The sequence below is a fragment of the Orycteropus afer genome, unplaced genomic scaffold (genome assembly GCF_000298275.1).
Source record: "Orycteropus afer afer isolate SDZICR_OR568_19922 unplaced genomic scaffold, OryAfe1.0 scaffold00006, whole genome shotgun sequence".
NCBI classification, from domain to species: domain Eukaryota; kingdom Metazoa; phylum Chordata; class Mammalia; order Tubulidentata; family Orycteropodidae; genus Orycteropus; species Orycteropus afer.
In genome coordinates this window covers 5,182,526-5,193,177 of record NW_006921593.1, presented here as the reverse complement: position 1 = coordinate 5,193,177, position 10,652 = coordinate 5,182,526, and positions in this window count along the sequence as shown.

The following is a 10,652-nucleotide window of genomic DNA, read 5'->3' as shown; positions in this document are numbered from 1 at the left end:
AAAGGTTTATATATGGAGGGAAACTTTCTTTGTTGGTTGTTAGGGGTGGGAGGGGAGGAGAGGGAACACTGAAAAAAAAATGCATTGACCCATGTCACTTTAGTTTTGTGTATTTCACTGTACATAAATTATATTTCAATAAAATGCATTTTTAAAAAAAATCCCAGCAAAACACTAACCATCTGCCCAGGCAGTTTTGGGGTTTTGTGTTCACACTCAACTAAATTGAGATTTTGTGAAAAGCAGGGCTAGGATTTTTCTTTCTCTTTACCCAAAACATAGACAAAGAGAAAGGGCTTGAAATATAGTTAGATGCCTAACAAGTATTTGCTAAATAAATGAAGGACAGTTGCCAAGAGACAAACTCTTTTCCTTTTGTTCTCCCCACAGAAGTTGAGTCAATTCTGAGTCCTGGAGACTCCACGTGTGTTGGCGTAGAACTGGGCTCCCTTGGGGTTCCGACAACTGGCTTTGCAGGAGAAGACTGCCACACCCTTCTTTCAAGGTGCCCCTGAGTGGACTCGCACCTCCAACTTTCCAATGAAAAGCCAAGCACGTTAACCATTTACACTACCTTATTGACTGCTTACTAAGTCTTGGAATTGTTCTAAGTGCTTTAACTAGATCCTATGTGTCTTCCTATCTTCTTGACATGTTCACCAGGGCCATTCTCTAACTGTTTCACAGGCCAGGATTCTAAGAAAGAGAAGGTTAGCTATTTTGTCCCAAGCTGTCCACCAAGTAGGCGGCAGAGTGAGGCTTTGAGCTGGAGTAGCTGACCCAGAGAAGTCAATGGCTCCCATCCCCACCTCTAGCCTTACAGCCATGGACTATGCTAACCACTGTGCCATACAGTCCTACTCAAAAAGCTCTCAATGGACTTGCTGGTTTGTTTTCATTTATAATTTCTTATTCTTCGATAGAGACAATCATCTGTAAACCCCATCATGGACTTTACCCCTGGTTTCATTAAAAACAAAAACAAAGAAAACCCTGCCTCAGTGGGTCGGTGGTAGAATGCTCACCTTCCACGCAGGAGAGCTGGTTCCGTTCCCAGCCAGTGTACCTCCTAGACAGGTACAACCCGTCCGTCAGAGGAGACGTGTGTATGGCTGCGGGCTTTCAGACTGACACAGACCAAGAAGAAATTCCTCATGACCCACTTTCAAACATCAGCCAGTGACAGCCCTACAGATGGCAACAGTCTGATCCCATCAAGCCTGGGCCACCATGAGTCAGGGCCGGCTGGAAGGCAGCAGCAGTAGCAACTAAAGTACTGAATTCCAAAGTCACCTGTCCTGTAGCTTACACGTGGGCTTGACTAGCTTCACGGGTAGCTCCTGAACCCTCTGGACCTGCCCCTTGAAGGACTTGTTCCTGCCACTTGGTGGTATCTGGGGGCCCTTCTCAGGACTTTCCCAGGGCAGAGTCCATGTACACGATGCTTGGGTGGGTGGAGACATAGGCACTTATTTATCGGTTCAAACATGCCCGATTTATTTAAGTTGTGCTGACTTCCCCGCAGCTTCTGAGAATGTGTGAGATCCTCAGGGGCAATATTTAAACTAAATCAAACTGAAACATTTATCTTTTAAGTAACAGCTTACAGATCTAATAACCAAGGAAGGCTGCACAGAAAAAGATGTTGTAAATCCATTATCCTAAGTACCCTCTGTCATGACACAATTTTCCCTAAAGCCTCTGAAATGTTAAATTTTTACCAGACAAGCTCACATGAATTCCAACAACTGGCTTGATGGATTTTTCACAGTTTTTTCTATAAGGCATATTGTATGCTAGAAATCCCCTGTAAGGAATCGGCCAAGAATAGGATGAGGGCTTGAGCCTACTCAACCAGACAGGACGAGTCACAGAATCTGGAGGTGATGGTGGCTGGAGCCTGACAGCGCATAGCCCAGTTTGGGGGGTACAGTCTAAGCTGAGTGTATTGACAGCGAGGCAGGTGGGATTCTCAGAGAATTCTGCCTGGACGTATCTACTGGGTGGTACAACATTATATTCCCAGGTCTAGGTAGGAAACAACCAACAATAGCTGGACTTTCGCAGAAGCAGCGGGCCATTCTGGGGCCATGAGAATATGCTGCAAGAACCCAGCAAGGTTGTTACAAGTTCTGCTGAGCACACAAAAATTTAAGGTTTGGTTTCTATCATAGCGGGTCTAAAGGAAAACTCAGGAACCAGGATGAAAAACATCATGGGGCTGGGGGCAGTTAGTATGGAGGCTATCACCTTATTTATCCAGAACTTAAAGACACCAGGTAGGAGGGATGGGTCAACTCCAGAAGCCAGCCTGGTAGGCAGAACATGCCAGTTTTCTCATTCATTATCAAGAACTGCCCTGCAGTAGAATGAAAGAACCCAGGACTTAAAGGAGTAAACAGAATGAATGGCTGGAACTAAACCAGTGCTTGGAGTTCAGTAGCTTCAGTCTCACACGATCAAAACAAAAAAAGCCTGTAATGGAGACCTCTCGAGAAATTCTATGTGAGTGATCAACAGTAGAAGGTTCAAACTGAGAACAATTATTCCCAGCCAATCAGATTGATTCCTAGGGTATATAACAAACCCTGAGTTTGAGCTAAGATCCTTGGGTGGTACAAATGCTTTGTACTCTGCTACCAAACAAAACGTTGGTGGCTCAGATTCACCCAACAGCTAGCTCTGCATAAGAAAGCCCTGGCAATCTGCTTCTACAAAGATTACAGCCAAGAAAACCCTACGGAGTTTAGGTCTACCCTGTAACACATGGGGCTGCCATGACTCGGAAGAGTTTGACACAAAGGAGAAAGATTGTGAAGCTACAGCGATTCTTCCTTCTTCCCCTAGTTCGACATCTGAGGGGACAGTCCCTGATGCTGGGTAGACAATAAGGATCAGACTTAGCCCCATCCTCATTCACGCTCATCCCTGTCTCCCATAACAAGTGGGAGGTTTCCCACAGTGGCTGCACCACTGTGTGCTCTCCCCGCTAGTATCTGAAAAGTCAACACGTCCAGTGCCGGCTTTTCATTCCTTCCTTGATTTGAAACATTGATGGGTATGTAATGGTACCTCATAATTCTAATATACGGTTCCCTGTTAACCGGTGATACTGAGCACCTATTCATTTGTTGAATGGGCATTTAAATATCTTTTTGTGTGAAGTACGATTTCAAGAATATTTTAGTGCCTCATCCATCATAAAATGTGAGTTTCAGTTTGTTCTTGGACTCTCTCTGTGCCATTGTTCTGTCTTTGTTCAGTTTGTCAAGACTTTTGCCCACACCAACTGCTTAATAAGCACAGTTAGACAATAAATATTGATGTACGTTGTTGTTGTTGTTGTTATGTGCCATCGAGTCGGCCCCGACTCATAGCGACCCCTCCTTGGGTTTCCGAGGCAGTATCACTATGGAAGTAGATTGCCCCATCTTCCTTCCGAGGAGTGGCTGGTGGGTTTGAACCGCCAGCCTTCTGGTTAGCAGTCAAGTGCCTTAGGCACTATGCTACCATTCCCTTTTTCTTCTATAAGATCTCCTTAGCTATTCTTGGCCCTTTAGGTTTCTATATTAAAAATTCACATTTGTTCTTAACCCACTTACTCATTTTTCTTACATATTTACCCTTTTGAGCTTGTTTTTCTTTTTATTACTTTGTTGCATAATTGTGTTTCCATTTGGAATCATTTACCATCTGCCTGAACAACGCTTTAGTATTTTCTTTAATGAAGTGCTACTATCATTATTGTTGTTAGGTGCTGTGAAATTGATTTTCAACTCCTAGGGACCCTATATGACAGAGTAAAACTGCTTCACAGGGTTTTCTAAGCCGTAGTCTTCATAGGAGCAGATCAGCAGGCGGGTTTGGACCATCAACCCTTAGGTTAATAGCCAAAAGCTTAACCATTGCACCATCGGGGCTCCTTTAAAAAAAAAAAAGTTGCCTTGAGTTGATTTTTATTCATAGCAACCCTGTAGAACAGAGTAGAACTGCCCCATAGAGTTTCCAATAGGTTTCTTTATGGAAGTAGACTGCAACATCTTTCTCCCACAGAGTGACTAGTGGGTTCGAACCATCAGCCTTCTGGTTAGGAGCTGAGTGATTAACCACTGTGCCACCAGGGATCCTGTCAGGGCTCCTTTGAGAGACTCAACTGGGGACAAATTCTCTCAGTTTTTGTTTGTTTGAAACTGGTGGCACAGTGCCTAAGGCACTTGACTGCTAACGAGAAGGCTGGCAGTTCAAACCCACCAGCCACTCCTCAGAAGGAAGGTTGGACAATCTACTTCTGTATTGATATTGCCTCAGAAACCCATTTGACTCGATGGCAGTGAGGTTTTTCTGAGTCTTTATTTCACTTTCAGTTTTGAAGAATATTCTCACTGGGTATATATAATTCCAGGTTAGAAATACATTTCTTCTGAAACTTTAAAAGGTGCGTATCATTGTCTTCTGGCCTCTACAATATATGTTGAAAAAATAGCTCTCAGCTTTTTCCCTTTTTTGAGGGGGACTTTGAAGGTGATGTATCTTTTTCTCTCACTGCTTTTAAGAGTTTCTGTTTGATATTTAGTGGTTTTATTATGATGGGCTTAGGAATAGAATTCTTTGTATTTGTCTTGCTACCAGGCTTCTGAATGTGTGGCTTGATGTCTTTTGTCAGTTTAGGAAAATTTTCTGCCAGTATGTTTTCAAAGAGTGCTTCTGTCCCATTCTCTCCATTCCCTCTGCCTGGGGATCTAGTTTCAAGTACTTTAGACTATTTCACCATGCCTCACATGCACTGATCTATAACTTTCAGCATTATTTCTCTGTGCTTCAGTCTGTGTAATTTTCTACTAAGCTAACTTCCAATATACTAACTCTCTCTGCTGCTGTGTCTAATCTACTATTAAATCACCAATTGAATTTTTATTCTCAGTCATCGCTACTGCTTTTTCATCCAAAATTTCTATTTGGTTATTTTTTATAGATTCCAAATCTCTACTGAAATTGTCCATCTTGTCATCTATTTTCTTAAACATTTAAATCACAGTATTTCAAAGTCCTTATCTTATTATCTGCACAACCTGTAGGTCTGTTGTGTTCTTTTTTCTCTTGGCTTTTGGTCATTTGCTCCTGTCTTTTGGAATTCATGATAATTTTTTTTTCTTTTTAATCCCACGCCAAACATTTTGTATGACAAGTCGGAGGACTCTGGAAGATGCTGTGTTCTGCTAGTGAGGACTTGATCACCCTGAATAGAAGATAACGATAAATGCCTTGGGTCAGCCCTGGCCTGAGATCACTTGAGGCTAGGTTGAAGGCTCTGTAGGACCTTGTCTCTTCTTAGTTTACATTTTGTGCTGGAGGATAGCCCTTCAGAGGTTTCAGTTGGTATCTGTGAAAGATAGACAAATTTTTGGCTATTCCTGAAATACAGTTTTTGTCTTCCCAACACCATGGGGAGCTCTGGTGACATAGTGCCTAAGGCATTTGACTGCTAACCAGAAGGCTGGTAGTTCAAACCCACCAGCCACTCCTCAGAAGGAAGGCTGGCAATCTACTTCCATAGAGATACCACCTCAGAAACCCAAGGAGGGGTTGCTATGAGTCAGATCCATGAGACTGCTAAAACCTCTGCTTTCATCCTTTTCCTTGATCAGCCATTTCATGTTGTGCTTACTAGTTTCTGCTCAGCTCAGCTTTGGATTTAGCAAATACTATGAGGGGAAAAAGGAGCTCCAGTGGTGTAGTACCTAAGGCATTTGACTGCTAACCAGAAGGTCAGTGGTTCAAACCTACCAGCCACTCTGTGGAAGGAAGATGGGGTACTCTGTAAAGATTTACCACCTAGGAAACCAAATGGGGGTCACTATGAGTAGAAATCGACTCAATGGCAGTGAATTTGTTTTTTATTTGGTAAGGTGGAGATTAGCACGGAAGGATTTTATCAGGGTGCGTTCTTGATCATTACCCGGGAAAGGAAGGGAAAGAAACAACACTGGGCAGAGGGAGAAGCTGGGCTGCAGTGCAGTCCAACAGCAGCTTCAGCCAAACCTGTAGGGAGCTCTCAGATGGGAAGACCCCTCAGAGCTGCTCCAAGCTGGGTGAGAGGACCCAGCCTTCACACCGGCTGCCCAGGACGGAGCTTGGCCTGGAGTGAGGAGGCCATCTACCACTAAGGCAATCCCCCGAGGGGGCTGACAGCTGAGTCGTGATTCCTGGACCATGTCCAGTCATCTCAAGAGCTCAGCGGGAACCTGGAAAAGCAGATCGTTCTGGAGTCAAAAGGGAGTGTTGTTTCTACTCAGAAACTAATTCCTTAGGAAGGGCCCAGGTGATGCTCATGGGTTTATTGACAATCTTATAGTCTCGTTGAGATAGAACCCAATTATTTCCTGAGAGTACTGGGTTCCAATTGTACATGAAGATCTGACTTGAAGATAGGCCTGGCATTACCATTCTGGGGCATACGAGTAGAGCCATTCCAAACATGGGGTCATTGGGTAGCACAACTGGTGAAGGGCTTGAGTGCTAACTGAAGGGCTGGCAGTTTGAACCCACCCAGTGGTGCGTTGGAAGAAAGACCTGGTGGTCTGCTTCTGAAAGGTGCCTTGAAAACCTGACGGAGCAGTTCCACCCCGATATATAAGGGGTCACCATGAGTCTGAATTGCCTTGACTGTAACTGGTTTTGTTTTTTCAATCACACACATAGAACCTGAATGACACGCTAAACCAACCTACTCATTTTATAAATGAGGACATTGGCCCGGAGAAGTTGGGTGAGTTACCTGATAGCACATTTGGCTACTCCCTAGAAGGCTGAGAGCAAGAGTCCAAATTCCTACTCAGTCCCAGCTCCTCCCTCCTTTCCCCTCTCTCTCTGCAATGCTCTGTTGTCTCTACTTTGTCCCACCCACCATCTTAGTTTTGCAATCTGGAAGCCTAGATCTTTAACACACATGGCAACCATGCCAGATACCAATGAGTCATACATCAAGCATCTCCTAAAGAACACAAACTAATTAAAGTATTCTCTTGAAATAATCTACGGGCCATGGCAGGCAGAAAATGAGAAATCTGATTTGCACAGAGCACTCTTGACTCATGTGCTGTGTCGTCACTCTAAAAATTGAGAATGGCCTTCAAGGGACTGGGAGATAGTGGGAGACAGAGACATGCACGGTGTGCTGAACATCTCTATTTGTGAGCCAACAAAAACATCCCACCCCCAGCTGCCACCCTCCTTGCTCCCCCTGCACTACAACACTGACAGATCTAAATATGAAGAAGAAAAATGTCTCCGGCAGGCTGTTATTTGGCTGCCTGAATTGTGTCAGGGAAGTGTAAATACAATCACATTTTATCCGCCAATCTGGAGTGGGTTTCAGAGGAAGGGATCACAATGTTAGGAGAAATCTTTTTCATTGTAGCATGTCTTGATTGAAAATAACTCCCTTGTTACCATCAGTAATGTGTTCAAGAGAGAAAAAAGAATGCAGTTCATGACAGAATCACTAGGTAATTTGATCAAAGCCCGCCCCTCCTTCTCTGGGTTACAAGAGAGACAGGTGCATCCAAGATTTGCCTTGAGTGCATGCAGCTTGTTCTGAACACCTTTATTCCAATATCTGCACCTTCAGTGGCTACGCTGGAAACCACTGCCAAAACACTGGCCTCTCCCACTGCAGCTTTTTCATCTCTTGGTTTGGCCATTCCTTCCTCCTTTCCCAAGAGTGTTTTTAATTCCAGAGCAGGAGGAATGGACCCCTCTGTTCCCCAAGTCCTACACATACTCCATTTGTTGCCTAACCACGCATGACTTTGGTCTTACGTTTTCATTAAATGCCTGTATGTACAATTGCCCACCACCCATCTGACTTGTTCACTCTAGTGGCTTGAGTGTTGCTGTGATGCTGGAAGCTGTGTCACCAATATTTCTGATGAGAACAGGGTCACCCATGGTGGACAGTTTTCAGCAGAGCTTGCACTAAGACAGACTAGGAAGAAAGGCCTGGCAATCGACATCCAAAAATTAGCCAGCAAAATCCTATGGATCACAGGATACTGTCCGAGACTTCAACTCACTCACTTTGGCTGCGTCATCGGGGGGAACAACTGCTGGAGAAGGTCACCATGTTTGGTCAAGTAGAGGGCCAGTGAAGACGAGGGACAATGTCAATGAGATGGATCGACACAATGGCTACCAACCTACCAACACTCCTGAAGATGGAACAGGACCAGGCACGATTTCCTTCTGTCATACACTGGGCTGCCATGACTCAAAGCCAACTCGAGGGCCATGAATAACTACCACATACAACAGCCAATCAGCCCTTCATTTCCACATGGAGTAGTCAGGATGGGTTGAAATAATTGTATCCCAAATAGTCACCTGACACTGACTATCTTACAGGACGTCCATTCAGCTTTTTAAAGTCTTTAAGATCAGCCATAAGCATCAATCAGCCTTTCCTCTTTCTCCATGGTGGGTCCCTGACAACATGTAATCCTCCCCCCACCTCCAGCGAAGAAGCATCCCTTTAAAGGCAAAACATTGCCCGAAGAGCCACAGCTCCGGAGCGCAAGCTGTCTGTTTCAAACAGCCCACTGCTGTCATAGCGCACGTAACGTCACCTCAGGTTGCTTGAAAGAGCAGGAGAAAGCAGCAAAGACCACGTGAGGTGGCTGCCAGTAATGTGACTTGACATTTTAAGCAGGTCTCCCATTACTCTTGCTCTTTTCACCAAGAAATATCCACAACACGCCCTCAAAAGGGTCATGGCCCACATGCAGCCCTAATCCTCCCTGCTCGGGCATTCAGAGAGGAGGAAAACCAGAAATATTCATGACCCAGCTACATGCCTGGCTAAAATTAGTTATCTAAATTTAGAACTAGGCCAGGCTTTGAGGCTTGCCCTTCATGCGCGCTCTGACGCATGAAAGACCTTGTGTCGGGGAATTTTCCAGGCTTACTTGGAAGGGGGCGTTTAACCCAATTTGATCTCAGTGAATACATCCTGGGCCGATTACCCGCCGCTGGGAGAGGCCCGCTGCTCACCCTGCGGTTTCTCTGCACTTTGAGAAAGGCGCTTTTTGATGTCAGTGGGAGCTCTATTTCCAAAAAGAAGCAACGACACAGGAAGCTGCATGGAGAAATGGAGACCCAGGGTCTCTGTCTCAGAAAATATCTCCCCTGGCTCGTCAGCCAATAACACCCACTGCGTCCAGAGCAGCGGCAAACGCTTTGCTTAGAGAGTGCCGGGCGAGGCTGGCACAGGGGGCTGTGGGAATGTTCCTGTGATGAGACAATTAGGATCAGGATATTCAGTCTACATATTTTGAGGCAAAGCCCTGGACAGCAATGAACAATTAGCTGTGTTATCACTGGAGGCCATGTTGATTCTTCTATCACCTCGGCTACTACTCTAATGAAGAAAGAACACCTTCCTAAAAGCACACACAGTCATTAGTGGGCAACCGTGAAAGGGTGAATTTGAATTTAAAACATCCTGTCTTTCACCCTGAGCCATTCTCTCAGTGGGCACAGCCTTTTTCTTCCCCCACAAACACCCATAATCAAGGCCCTAGGTAGGCCTTACAATAACAAATAATTATCCTTCACAATGTCATTGCAACCAATGCCCCAGTATTTTCATATCTTTCTTTCTCTGCTATGGCAAGGCTTATTATTCAGCTTTTGCTGCATAACAAACCAGCCCCAAAATCAGCGATTTAAAGCAACATCATTTTTCAGCTCATGGTGGGTGGCCAATTTGGGTTGGGCTCAGTTAGGCACTCCTCTTGCTGGCTTGGCTCACTCCTGTACGTGTCCTTGGCTTCACTCGCTTGTCTGGTGGTTGGCTGGCTATTGGCCGGGAGACGAGCTAACTGGGTTTCACGTTCTCATCACTCAGCAGTCTAGGTCTGGCTGGTTCACAAGGTGGTAGTTGCAAGACAGCAAGAGAAGAAATTAAAGGTCTTCTTAAGGCCTAGTTTTGGAACTTGAACAACATCATGTCTGCCACATTCTAATCAGGTTGCAAGGCCAGATCAGATTCAGAGATAAGGAAATACACTGCACAAGTTATTAGGGTGTTTTTGTAATCTACCACACAGGGTTTCTGGGGTTAATGTTTTAATACCGTGACGCGTAGCTGTGGAGCTCTGTGTAGTGTAACGTCCCTGGGTGGCTCAGTGGTTTGTTCTCATCTACGAACCCAAAGGTGGGCAGTTTGAACCTGCTCAGCAGCACGATGGAGGAAAGGCCTGTTGTTCTGCGCTGGAAAGATTATGGCCAAGAAAGCTCCCTGGAGCCATTCTATTCTGTAACACATGGGTTGCCCTAAGTCAGAATCAACTCAGTGGCCAAGGATCTGTTTTATTTATTTATTTTTGGTAGTGAAGATGAGTTCTACTCTGACACATATAGGGTGGCCATGAGTCAGAATCGAATCAATGCCACCTTTTTTTTTTCTCATTAGTGTAGCTGAGAGTAGATAATGGCCTACGAACAAGAGCCAAATCCAGCTTGAGTCTCCACTCCTGGTATATACTTGGAACTGACAGAGGAAAGATATGGAATGCATGCCTATTGAATACTGCTGAATAAAGCAAGCTCAGGGTTTAAAATTATATATACACATACATACATATGTGTGTGTGTGT